The following is a 12,367-nucleotide window of genomic DNA, read 5'->3' as shown; positions in this document are numbered from 1 at the left end:
TGGGATGTGGAACTTTATTTGCAATAGTGAAGATGCAGCAGGGGCAACTAGAAGCAAAAGTATAACAAGAGAGGTCAAACTTCTAAAGAAATGTATGAAAGTATTTGTTACAAAAGATGTGAAAAAAACAGTAGTAGAAACTCAGAATTGACATATTCCCAAGGTATACTAACTGGGCTAAACTGGATAGAAATTATATTTCACATGAACATGTGCATTTAATTGAAAGCTTCAACACACATCCAATAACTACTTCAGATCAGGCACCAATAAAAACTAAGAAAGAAAAAACAGGATAATGAAGTAAAAATGAAACACTGGCATTCTCCCACCTAGAGAGAGGAATTTAAGGAATAGAGGAAAGGATTCAAGAGCATTACTGAAAATGAAATATTTCATCAGAAGAGAGAGTTTAAAAAATAGGGTAGAAATAGAGAGAGAAAGACAAGACATGATTAAGAATTAACAAGAAATATTTAGACGGGTTGACAAAGGTTAAAAGTATCACAGAATAAAGGGTATCTCACAGAACAAGAAGATGCACGATTGCAGTGCGTTAAAGGGAGTATCTGGATATATGCACAACTTTTTAAAAAAAAGTCTGTTAAGCAACTGTGTTTTGATAACTCCAGAACACAAACTTTTTAGCACAACAAATTAGGCAACAGAAAGTATTAAGGGTGGTCACCAAACTTAGGGAGCCTAAACAAAGAAAAATAACCAGAGATCTTACAGACATATTAGAGATGTTTAGGAAACTTTATGAAATGTATAATGCTGAGCAATGTGGAAACCCAAGAGCAGCACAAATGGAAATATTTACACAACACAATTATGCCAAACTTAGGGGAAGATTATGCTTAACAATTGAGAGTTACAATAGAAAGAGAAGCTATACATAGATAGCTAAGCAATATACAGGTAATCTCCAGGAACAGATGGCATTTCTGTGAAGTTGGGGAGGTGAAAGATCTGGAAAATTTTGTTTAGAAAGTATTTTAAAAGAAGAGGAAGTACCAACATCTTGGAAGAAAGCTGTGGTGGCTGTATTTCATAAAGAGGATAAAAACCCATCAGACCCAGCCTCGTATAGACTCATTACAATTTTAAACCAAAATGTAGCAAAACACAAGCCTCTTAGCTTCCCTTAAGGTCTTCTCTCAAACCTCTTGTAAGAACAAATCCAAAAACAAATGAAATAGAGTCCGAACTGGCCGTAATCTTCTTATAAAACGTACGCGCTTTCAGGTTAAAAAAAAAAAAAAAAAAAACCTTCAGACAAACTTCACATAACCATGACAGTCTAAAATTAAAACACTTCTAAACGCAACCAATTACTTTATATATAATTGACCCGCCTTTTCTTTAAGGCTGGTTTTAAAAGGTACAGAACTGTTTAACCCAGGTGGGTTGTCAGCAGCCATCTGTATGATCAGCTTAACTCTGCATATTGACAATGCCCCCCGCCCCCTTTTATTCAACTCTGCAACATGCAGAACCATAAAACAAAAGTATGACCTGGAAAGCTAGAAACATGCTGGTACAATGCATTATATGTTTAGCCTTCTGTGTAATACACGACAAATGGTGCAATATTCCTGTTTTTAACTTACAACTAACATAAAAACTCAGACATGACTTGCAGCATGCCCAGTAAAAGTACAGTTTTGTACCTACCATAAATGTAGATGTTCGAGGATTCCCTTGCTGCAGTCCTGACAATTGGGTATCCCCAGTCAGTCCAGTCCCCGAAGAGAGAGAGAGTAGCCGATCGGTCATGCCTTTAGACTGACGACAGTACGTCAGGGTACTAATGCGCAATGACCGGCGTCATTTCCTCAGTCTTTTCTTGCCCCAGATGTCAGAAGACCCAAAGACAAGTCCCAAAACAACCTGCACCAAGAAACATGTACAATATATACAGTAATATATACAAAAATATAAGCATGTAAACTCACCTACACAACCACACTATGTTCTTGTCCTTCTCTTGCTGCAGTCCTGACAATTGGGTAGAATCCCAAAGCAGTGACAACATGCCTTGTAAAACAGCTGTGGCAAAACCAGCTCTAGTCTTAGAGTATAGTATGCACTGAACTCCAAGTAGCTGCTTCCAGAATATCCTTAGTTGCCCCCAGAAATGCTGCTGAAGTGGCAGTAGCCCTAGTGGAATGAGGCCTAATCCCAGCTGGAACCTCTTTGCCATGATGGGAATAAAGTCCTGCTCAAATAAATTTCATTTCAGCAGTAGCTGCAGGCTCAAAAGGTTGTAGATCACAATCATAGTGAGCTGAAATTGCTGCAGCATGAATCTTTATGGAAGACCAGTTGCCAAGTGCCAATCTGGAGCTATCAAAATCATCCTTGGCCTGTCCTGTCCTGTCTTACCTTTACCTTTACCTGGAAGAAGAGAGGTGAGAAAAAAGCAATGACAGGAAGGTTTTTTTCAACTGAAGACAGAGCATCCACTTTTCCCTGTGTGTGATGAAACCCCTTTGCAATATACTGGCAGCTGTGGGTTAGTGGAGAAGTTTAACAGATCTATGTCTGGAGTTCCCCATGGATTTGTCTGTAATACATCTGCTAGGGAGTTCTGTGCTCTGGCAGAAACCTTGCCTGAAGAGTCAGTTGCAGGCTTAACGCAGTCTCCCATAAAATCATTTTTGTTGCCTGCATAGAGGATAAGAATGTGTTCCCCACATGATTGTGTGTCAGAAGAATCACCTGCCCTGGAAGAAGAAGTAACTCCCCTGAACGCCATCAATGCAAACTGGACTGCTAACATCTCCTTCAAGGCCTTGTGTTCTTGTATCACTTTCCATTTAGATGAGCTCTCAAGCAGTGTCCGAGGCATCTAAAATCAGTCAGAAAAAACCCAGATACTTCCTGCACTGTTGGATCCCTCCAAAGTTAAAGTTACCATCCAGTGCCCAGCAGAGGTAAGTTGCTGTAACGCCAACATCTTTGAACTGGGAATGTCCAGATAAGTGTTGAGGATATATAATCCAAAATTGGTCTCGTGTGTTCCCCTTCTTTGGTACTAGAACAGGGGAGAATAAAATCCAAGCCCCTTTCTGACACACAGACCTGGCTGAATAGCCCCTATCTGGAGCAACTGAGAAACTTGGGGGCATGTGTGAAATAAAAATCTGTACCGTGATGAATGATATCCAGCACCCATCTGTCTTGTCCCAAAAGCTGCCACACGAGAGGTCCTGGCAGCTGAAAAGGCAGGTCATTGGTCTGCTGCTTAGAAGGACTGACCCCCTGCCTCACCAGAAGTCTGAGCAGGTGAACTGTCTGATCTGTCTAGATCTACTACTACTGGGAACATAGCAGGATATGTCCACCCCCCCTTACCAGGCCAATTTCTACTACTAAACCCGGGCTGCACCTGCAAACCTCCATTTTCTTTACGCCTTGGCTACAGGCGGTCCAAACAACATCAGACTGTAGCATCCAAAATCCTGGTCTTAACATGCTCAGCTAAATTAAATTCGATTCCTTCACCCATGCATGTCTGGAACAGAACTAGTAGCAGCCACCCTCCCAGGAGGCCTGAACAGCATCAAAATCCACACTGCAAAGAATGCTTACCACTTGTTCAGACACATGAACCAAATCCAGCAATTCTTTACACTCAATACCTTCTCATGGCTAGAGGGAAGAAAGATATACTTTCTTACCCCCACCTATCAAAAGCCCTTGCCTCTTTATCAGAGGCTTTAACACCTTTAGGCCCTGAGAAACAGTTTCTGGGTCCGCCCTGGGACTCTTAAACAAATACTTATGAATTCCTAAGCCTTTTTCTGGAGTCAGAGTAATCTGCCTTCCCCATTTAAAGTGCTCCCTCCCTCTCAGAAGAGAAGTCTCTGAAAATGAAAAAAAATCAGGAGGAGAAGCTGAAGAAGGAGAATCATCCACATCAGAATCAGAATAAGCAGGAAACTCTTGCAAGTCTTCCACAGAAGACTCTGAAGCCTGTGAACACTGTTCAAAAACAGAAGGAGGAGGCAACTACCTTGGGAAGAGAGGGAAGAACAGTTACCTGAATATAATTTGCAACGCTTTCCCAAACACTAACCTAGCACAATCAAGCCTCCTAAACAAGGTATACACAATGTATGATAACCCTATGCGTATCTGCTTCCCACAAGAAATACAGTTATTCACTTTTAATTGTCAGGACTGCAGCAAGGGAAGACGAAGAACATCCACATTCTCTGTATGGCAATCTGCATAAAACTCAGATGTGTATTTTTTGTTTATAACAGGATGTATAAAATAATTTAAACCATTCACATTTTAACATGCTTTGCAATGCCTACAGGGAAAAGTCCCTGTTCTCATGTGTGCAGAGGAAACGCTGATAGCCTTCTTATTTTCAAACCAGGTTCTATGCATAACATATTTTACATTACCATTTCACTTGAAGGCAAGTCTAGGTTCACATCTATAATATCCTTCAAGTGACTGTCACTTCTTAGTATCTTCCAGTTTTGCTTAATAATATCACATATCCCATACACATTGTTACTATAACGTAGCATTACCTTGGGTTTTTTGTCATATGGCTTCAACTAGTCTCCCAGCTAGTCTCCCAGCTGTTCTTTATTATCAAAAAAACATGGTCTAGCCCTGGCTTCCCTGTTGGATACTACACTATTATTTTTTTTCTAAATTTTCCTTAAGATGCTCATTTAACACATCTATTGCTTTGTAAAACTCATTGTCTGTGCACAGCCGAGAAACTCTGTATCCTTGCCCTTGCATAATATTATGAAAAGTATGCGTAGGATGCATACTATGTGCATTCAAATAATGATTTCTCCAGCACTGTTTCCTATGCAACGCGCAGTTTCTTAGTTACATTTTTATTTAATACGACATATATAAAGGCAATGGTTTCATTGCTGTGCTCTACTGAGAGCCTAACAAAATCTGTAGTTTTCTCCAGGTAATCCACCAAGGTTCACAGTTAATCACTGCCCTGTGCCCACAATAAAAAATATCAACAAGTCTGGCATAAAAAATTGAAGTCTTCCATAGATGTTCATTTAAAAATATGTTTAACTTCCCAGAAGGCTAACACTAAATTAGCTCCCAAGACCAATCTCGAGGATCTCTGCATGCGACTGGCCATTTTATAGAGGTGGACTCACCAGTTCTAACTTCCTTGGTCCAGTCTGTGAGCCAGCTGGCTATTCACCAGATGATACCTTGATGGAGAAAGCATTCTACAGAGTATGCTGGGATTTTATCAGTAGCATAACTGAAGTATTTGCATTACTTGATACAATAATGTGAATTGGGAAGGTAAATGTGGAATCTGAAGAACTATTCCTGCACTAATGGACTCCACCAACAATTCCTTAACTTCATCAATTCTAAAAACACACTAGATTCACTCGTCTCCTCCCTCACAAGGTGAGATAGCATTATGGACTTGGTTCTCACCAACGTGGGCAACTGCTGCACCACCCCTATATTAAGTTCTTCCCCGGTGAGATCAGACCATCGGTCTGACACATTTGAAGTTTCTATCCCGCCTAAGCCCCCATCCAAAGCTGTAACCAGGCAAAAAATTCTCAAAGGCTGACTACAACCATCTAAGGGAGGATATAAATAAATAGTTTCACACCACCGCCACCCTCAAAGGATGCAGACAACTATGCTGAACAGTATGCCATTGCTGTATACAAGCACCTGTACAACTGCATGTACTCAGCCATACCCAGCAGAACTAAAACCTGCTCCTCAAGGAAACACAAACCTATCTGGTGGGCACTATTAACAGGCTTTCCAAGAGGAAAAAAAAAACTGTTGTCCAAGGGTAAAAAGGCACAAATTCCCAATTGGAAAAACTCCCTCTTAGCCTCAACAAGTAAATTAGATCACTAGTGAAAAGCTCCACAGCCAATTATGAATCAAAACTAGCCTCCGAAACAAAGGGCAACTACAAAACCTTCAGTTAAGTCAGGAACCTCCATGGCAAAGCCCAGGTTTGTTCCAAATTAGTTCTTAACAGTACCACTTGCACTGATCCTGTTGACAGGTTCAGCGCAAATCTCACCCCCCGTCCCCCCACCAAAGGCCCATTTGACATCCCAGGTACTTATTCTGCACCTCACAGCTCCATAGATCAAGATTTAAAGGCCCTATCAAAGGCAAAGAACACCGCTTCCATGGGATCAGACAGTATCCCAGCCTGTATTCTGCACCATCTCCAGCAAGACATAGCTTCACCATTGAGCACCCTATTCAACCACAGGTTTGAGTACAGGCCTCATTCCAGCAGAGTGGATAACTGCCATTGTCACCCCCCTTACTCAAGGGAAACTATCGCCCCATTAGCTGGACAAGTATGATCTGTAAAGCCATAGAGTGTATTATGGACCTCATGCACAAGAGCATAGGCAATGGCCAAGCACTTGACCCCACCCAATTTGGATTAGTCAAGAGCCTATCTTGTCTGCTGAACGTGAATGACTTTTGAGACCGTCACCAAGGCCCTGGATGAGGGGAAGACCGTATATACAGTCTACCTTGACTTGGCCAAAGCCTTAACACAATCCTCCACTCGGGCATCATCGAAAAGCTAATGCAACTTAGCGTAAATCCCTCTCTCATCAGGTGGGTGGCCAACTGGCTCTCTGACAGAGCCCACAAGGTCAAACTAGGTGCCTCCACCTCCAACAGCAGACCTATAACTTGTGGTGTTCCCCAAGGATCGGTTCTGGGACCCCTACTGTTTGGCATCTACTTCTCAGGAGGTCCAGGCAAAGACAAAAGGCCTGTGCCTGACCAAGTTGAGTGCCATCACTGACTCCCCAAATGATGTTATCATACTACAAGAATGTCTCACGGCAACAAATGATGGCCTTATGTTACATGCAGAGAAAAAAAATTGCATCATACCATTCATCAAAAACACAACCCCTACTGATTAAAAAAAAAAAAAGGGAGGTTATTGCTCCTCTGTACTCCTCCCTTGTTAGGCCAGTAGTGGAGTAAAACGCCCCATTTGGTATGTACCTCTCCAAACACCTGCACCAGCTGGAAATGCCATAGAAATACCTCACAAAGAGAATCCATGGCCTCAAACACCTGTCCTATATGGACAGGTTCAAATCACTATCACTCTACTCGGTATCGTACAGATTGTCTTGTAGGAGAGAGACGGATCACCTCTGAGCAATCTTAGACCCTGTCCTACTAGTGATGCTCCATATTCGAAAGTCTAACTCCTCACGCATTACACGAAAGGCCCAAATCTAATATGAAACATTAAAAAAAACCTGCTGGAGAGACAGGTTCGTCTCACAGAGGCTTGCCCGTCTCTAGAATAGACTCCCCATACATGTCAGAGTATGTCACTGATCCTCTTAAAAGCACAGCCTTGAGGAGTGGATGGGAAACTACAAGTTTGTCCCAGGGATTTCCACCTATGTCCCTCAGACTGGGACAACAGGCGCTGACTGAGGTTTCTTTTTTTGGGGATAAACTGTTGGCTAGGCTTGTAAGGGCCCCAGGGCCATTAGCCTAGTAACCTCCTACAATCCAATGAATGAGGATTTGTTCACTGGTCTGTGGGTTTATCCTAGACTATTGGCCTAATTCATCTGCAGGAACCCAGCTAGCAAAATTCAAAAACATACAATTTCCTCATCCTCCACCTGCCTATATGGGACTGACTACATAGCCAGGGATTGAATCTGTTGATCCCGATCAGATTATGATTTTAAGGAAGGCTAGGTAGCTGCAATGCTTGACATGCAGTGAAAGTTATTCCACCTGCACAAAATAAGCTGGGGGGGAAAACGTATCACCAACAAAGAAACTGTTTATACTGCAATAAATAATTACATCCTTAAAATGAGTATTGGTGGTGTTGCCATTATTTCTTTTTTTTTTGGGGGGGGGGGGTTGTTATTTGGAAATGCACGAGGCTGAACAATACAGGGTCTTTCACAGCCCTAAAAGCTAAGCAAATGCCACTATGTACGAGACAAATATAATGGGGTCTTTCAGTTTTCCTTACAGCTCAAACCCACACCCAAGACTTGCTTGGATAGAAAACATTGTGGCCTTCCGAGTTGGGCTAGGTCTCTGGAATTGTGCATGCTAAAGGAGGTACTACATTCCATTACAGGCACATTAAGAGAGGAAAGCAATAACTTTTTACATGCGGAGGACATCTTTGGTGATGCATTATGGTCAAAATGTGCCCAAACTCGTAACAGCAGTATCAACTTTAAAATCAGGTATCATTTAAGGGGCAGGTACACAGCCATTTTTCCAGTCTCACATACAGGTCTACAGGATAACAGTGGCTTGCATTTAGAGAAAGAGGCTGTAAGCTCTGGTTGAAGAACTTAAGGAATATCCGAGAAGTTTACTTGTATATCCTTACTTCTTCTTTCGGCTTTTCACTGTTAGGGGTTGCCTCAGCGGTTCACCTGTCCGCTCATGATTGGCAGTGGAGTTTTTAGTGTAGAGTTGCCAGCCTGGCACCCAACCTTCCACAGAAGGCACACACGCATGGACTTGCGCCTATGGCCAATTTAGCATCCAATCCACCTACAGCATGTCTTTAGGATGTGGGAGGAAACCAGAGCACCCGGAGGAAACCCACATGACCACAGGGAGGACATACAGACTCCACACAGACGGCACCCCAACAGAGGATCGAACTGGTGAGCCTCTTGCTGTGAGGCGGCAATGCTAACTGCTGCACCACTGCAGCTGTCCACTTGTACAGCCTTACTGAAAAAGGAAAAACAAAACCCAAGGGGAAAAGACAAAAAAAGGCCTTTAACTAGCTCAGCTCAGTGCTGAGCTGAAAAACAACAATGGCAGCAATGGACAGTATGCATATACATTTGGAAGATGTGCCTCAAGTATGACGGAAAATGTCTCCAAGACTCCACGTTTGAAGAGGGTACCACAAATCACGGGCAAAGGTTTCAAGAAATAAAATAATCTCCAACTAAACATTCTTATCTTCTCAAACCCACAGTAGATAATGTAATGTACAATGCCAGCATTAAGGCACAGGAAGACAGACTTGGCAGAGGCAACATCCTTACATTATGGAAACAAATCCAGGACAGAAAATAATTTCAAGGTTTTATATAAGTAGCAGAGAAAGGAGACAATCACGTTCATGTATACCAAGAAAAATCTTTAAAAGAGCATGAATTCTATTCTCTAAGAAGAGTGCACTCTACATTAAAATCCTTTGGGTGCTCTACAACTTGGCTCCCATTAGCTATGCTGGTATGCTTTGATAGATTTTATTAGAAGGATCACATTCTACAAGTCTTATGGAAATGTAGAAGTGTATGGAATATGATGGCCAAAAGTAAGGTGGACCATGACTTCACAACTAGTACCCACAAGAGAGAAAAGAAGGATACGATCCCTTCCTTCTGTCTTGGCAGACAAAAGCAATTAATGTTTAGGATGTTTAACCAGCCATGCTAAGAATCTTTTCCCAATGCAAGCCAGGTCATTTTCAAACAGGAAAAAGACCAAAATGTCTTCCAGACTGTTAATTCAAAGCAAATACTGGGTGTTGCAGTGTCAAGCAAGTCGACAAAAGAACAAGAGGTCCCTAGTAGGCCAAGGAATTTAACATGACCGCCATTTCCTCCAATTAAAAAGCAATACTTTTTAAATGGAGCTCAGGGACATTATCTAAGAAGAGAGCTGAATGTTCGGCTTTATAGGAGATGTAAGCCCTCTATTTCAAGCAATTTCAAAACATGCTGCAAACTAATTTGGTGAGGTTTTGACATTACCAGTGTTGTGCTTTTTCCTCTTCTCCAGCTATTTTTCGGACACTTCGCCACTGTCTGCGGACCACCATACTACACCCTACCAATTGGTCCATTTGTTCCCTCAGCACACTGGCAAGGGTCAATCAGGAGGCCATCATTCAGACAGCCATCAGTTGTTGTTTGAGGGTTTTCACAAACTCTACCTTCCTCATGAATGCCCAGCTCACATAGAATAGGGATAAGTAAGCACTGGTCGTCCCTTACTTCCACAAGGGAGATGACCAACCAGCAGTCCCACCCCCTTCCTTCAAGCACGGTAAGAGGTCTCCACTAGAAAAAATTGCTCTTCCCAAAAACAAAACGTTATCTTCACCACCAACCAGGAGAAGAAAGCAGTCTACATGCTCCATTTCTCCTTGCATAGCTCCTCTATTGACAGGAGCACTAATAGTTATGTACTTACCATAACTTGGTATCTGTGTTATCAGTACTCACCATTCATCACGTCTGGGTCTAGGATCAGACATCGGATCCGAGCAGACATACTTCAGACAACAGCTCAGCTCAAGCTCCTCTCCTCCCATGAAGCCCTGCTGCCCTCTAACCCCTCAGATAAAGTTTGTGCTGGAGAAAGACAGACAAGACAGACAGAAGGAGCTTGCTATGAAGGGTCCACCAAAATCCTGGCAATCCTTCAGGAAGGGGGCTGGTGGGTGGGACCGTGATGAATGGCGACTACGGGTAACACAGATACCAAGTTATGGTGAGTATATAACTATTAATCTGATGTCCTAGTCACCATTCATCATGAGTCCCCAGCTACCCAAAAACCCTGAGTGGCCTCAAGGAAGGCCATGCCGAAGAACCATGGAGCCAAAGGAAGCCCTTCCTCTAGTAATCCGGTCAAGTTTGTAATGGGAAATAAAGGTAAGAGGAGAACACCACTTTGCTGCTGCACAAGTGTCATCCAAAGATTGTCGGGCTATGAATACAGCTGAAGTGCCCAACAATCTGGTGGAATGAGCCCTAATTGTTCAGGCAAGGGAGAACCATGAGTAAATTAAGGAAATGCACCGAGAAATTCAACAGAAGACAGTAATCTTTGACACCACTTGGCCCTTCCGGTTAGGTCAAAGGGACCACAAATAATTGGTCTGACAGCTGAAAGGATTTAGTTCTATGCAAATAGAAACAAAGTGGATAATGAATATCTAATGCATGTAAAATGTACTCTCCTTTATTAGTATAATTAGGAAAGAACACTGGAAGTTGACGTGACTGAGATTAGTTTCAATGACCACATTGGGAATAAAAAGGATTATGTTTCAAAGCCACTCTGTCCTTATGAAATATTAAGTAAGGAGGCTTAATTGTAAGAGCCTGCAACTCTCTTAGCCGAGGTAATAGCCATCAAGAAGGCAGTTTTCCAAAAAAACTATTTAAGATCGCAAGATGTAGCGGGCTCAAGGGGAACTTAAAGAATGCAGCACTAGAGAAAGAGCCCACGGAGGAGAAGGGTCCATAACTGGGGGGACATAACAAAAACACACCTTTCAAAAAGGTTTTGCAAAGCACAAAAGAAAAGGTAGGATTACTGTTGAGATGAAAATTGGAAATTGCTGCCAATTAAACTTTGATCATAGAGAAACTGGCCCCCTCCTTAAAAACAGAGGCCAAGAACAGGGGAACATCAGGAATGAAGCTGAAAATGGATCAAGATTCCAGTCTCTTGCCCAGATGTAGAATCTCTTCCACTTCTGTAAACTCTCTTCGTGGAGGCCTTCTGGCAAACAAGGAGAATACCCCTCACAGGCGATGCTAGCCTGGACTTTACCATAAATCACTGGAAGTGGGCAAACCAAGCTGTCAGATGGAGTGTCTGCAGATTCAGGAGCGGTTGAAGCGATGAATGGGAGACTATATCAGGTATTAGATATAGAGTATCCAAGGTGGGTGCTTCAGATGATACCATAAGAGGGGGAACCACACCTGCAGAGGCCAGAAAGTGGCAATGAGGCCCAACTGCATCCCGAGGCATCTGGCTTTCTGAAGAACTCTGGGAATTAGGGTATCAGTGGAAATGTGTAATGGAGACCCAGAAGCCAATCGTGAGTCACTGCATTCCTGGTGGACTCCCCCTCTGGGGGGGGAAAATCAAGGCAAAGTAACAGTTACATTTGTTATTGAAAGGGGACGCAAACAGATCGCAGCTCAGTTGGCGCCAACAAAGGAAGATATGTTTTTGCCACCAACGGATTCAGGGGTCACTCGTGAGGGGTCAGAATAACCCTGCTAAGCTAGTCTGCCAGCATGTTGGATGCTCCGCAAATGTGCGTTGCAAAGAGAAAGATCCCAGAGGACATAGCCCATTCCCAAACTCTCATGACCTCAACACAGCAGATAAGAATGTGCGTCCCCTTGCTTATGTACCACACAACAGTCATGTTGCCCGAATGAACTGCAACCGTTCCAAGAGAGAGGTAGTCCTGAAAGCTTGCAATGACAGACTGCTCTCACCTACAGACCATTTATGTGCAGTTTGGTCTCTACATGGGACCACGTGCCTTGGACCATCTTTCCCTGAA

General features: G+C 42.8%; 1 protein-coding gene across 1 annotated transcript in view; it reads right to left on the bottom strand.

The window, feature by feature from the left end:
- The window catches only part of MED1 (mediator complex subunit 1), a 1,231,128-nt gene that overhangs the window by 1,204,072 nt on the left and 14,689 nt on the right, over nt 1–12,367 (bottom strand). The gene's annotated exons all lie outside the window — the stretch shown is intronic.

The sequence above is a fragment of the Protopterus annectens genome, chromosome 13.part0, assembly GCF_019279795.1.
Source record: "Protopterus annectens isolate FY-2018-M chromosome 13.part0, PAN1.0, whole genome shotgun sequence".
NCBI lineage: Eukaryota > Metazoa > Chordata > Ceratodontiformes > Protopteridae > Protopterus > Protopterus annectens.
Note: the sequence above shows the minus strand (reverse complement) of the source record. Positions and strands in the feature narration are given on the sequence as shown.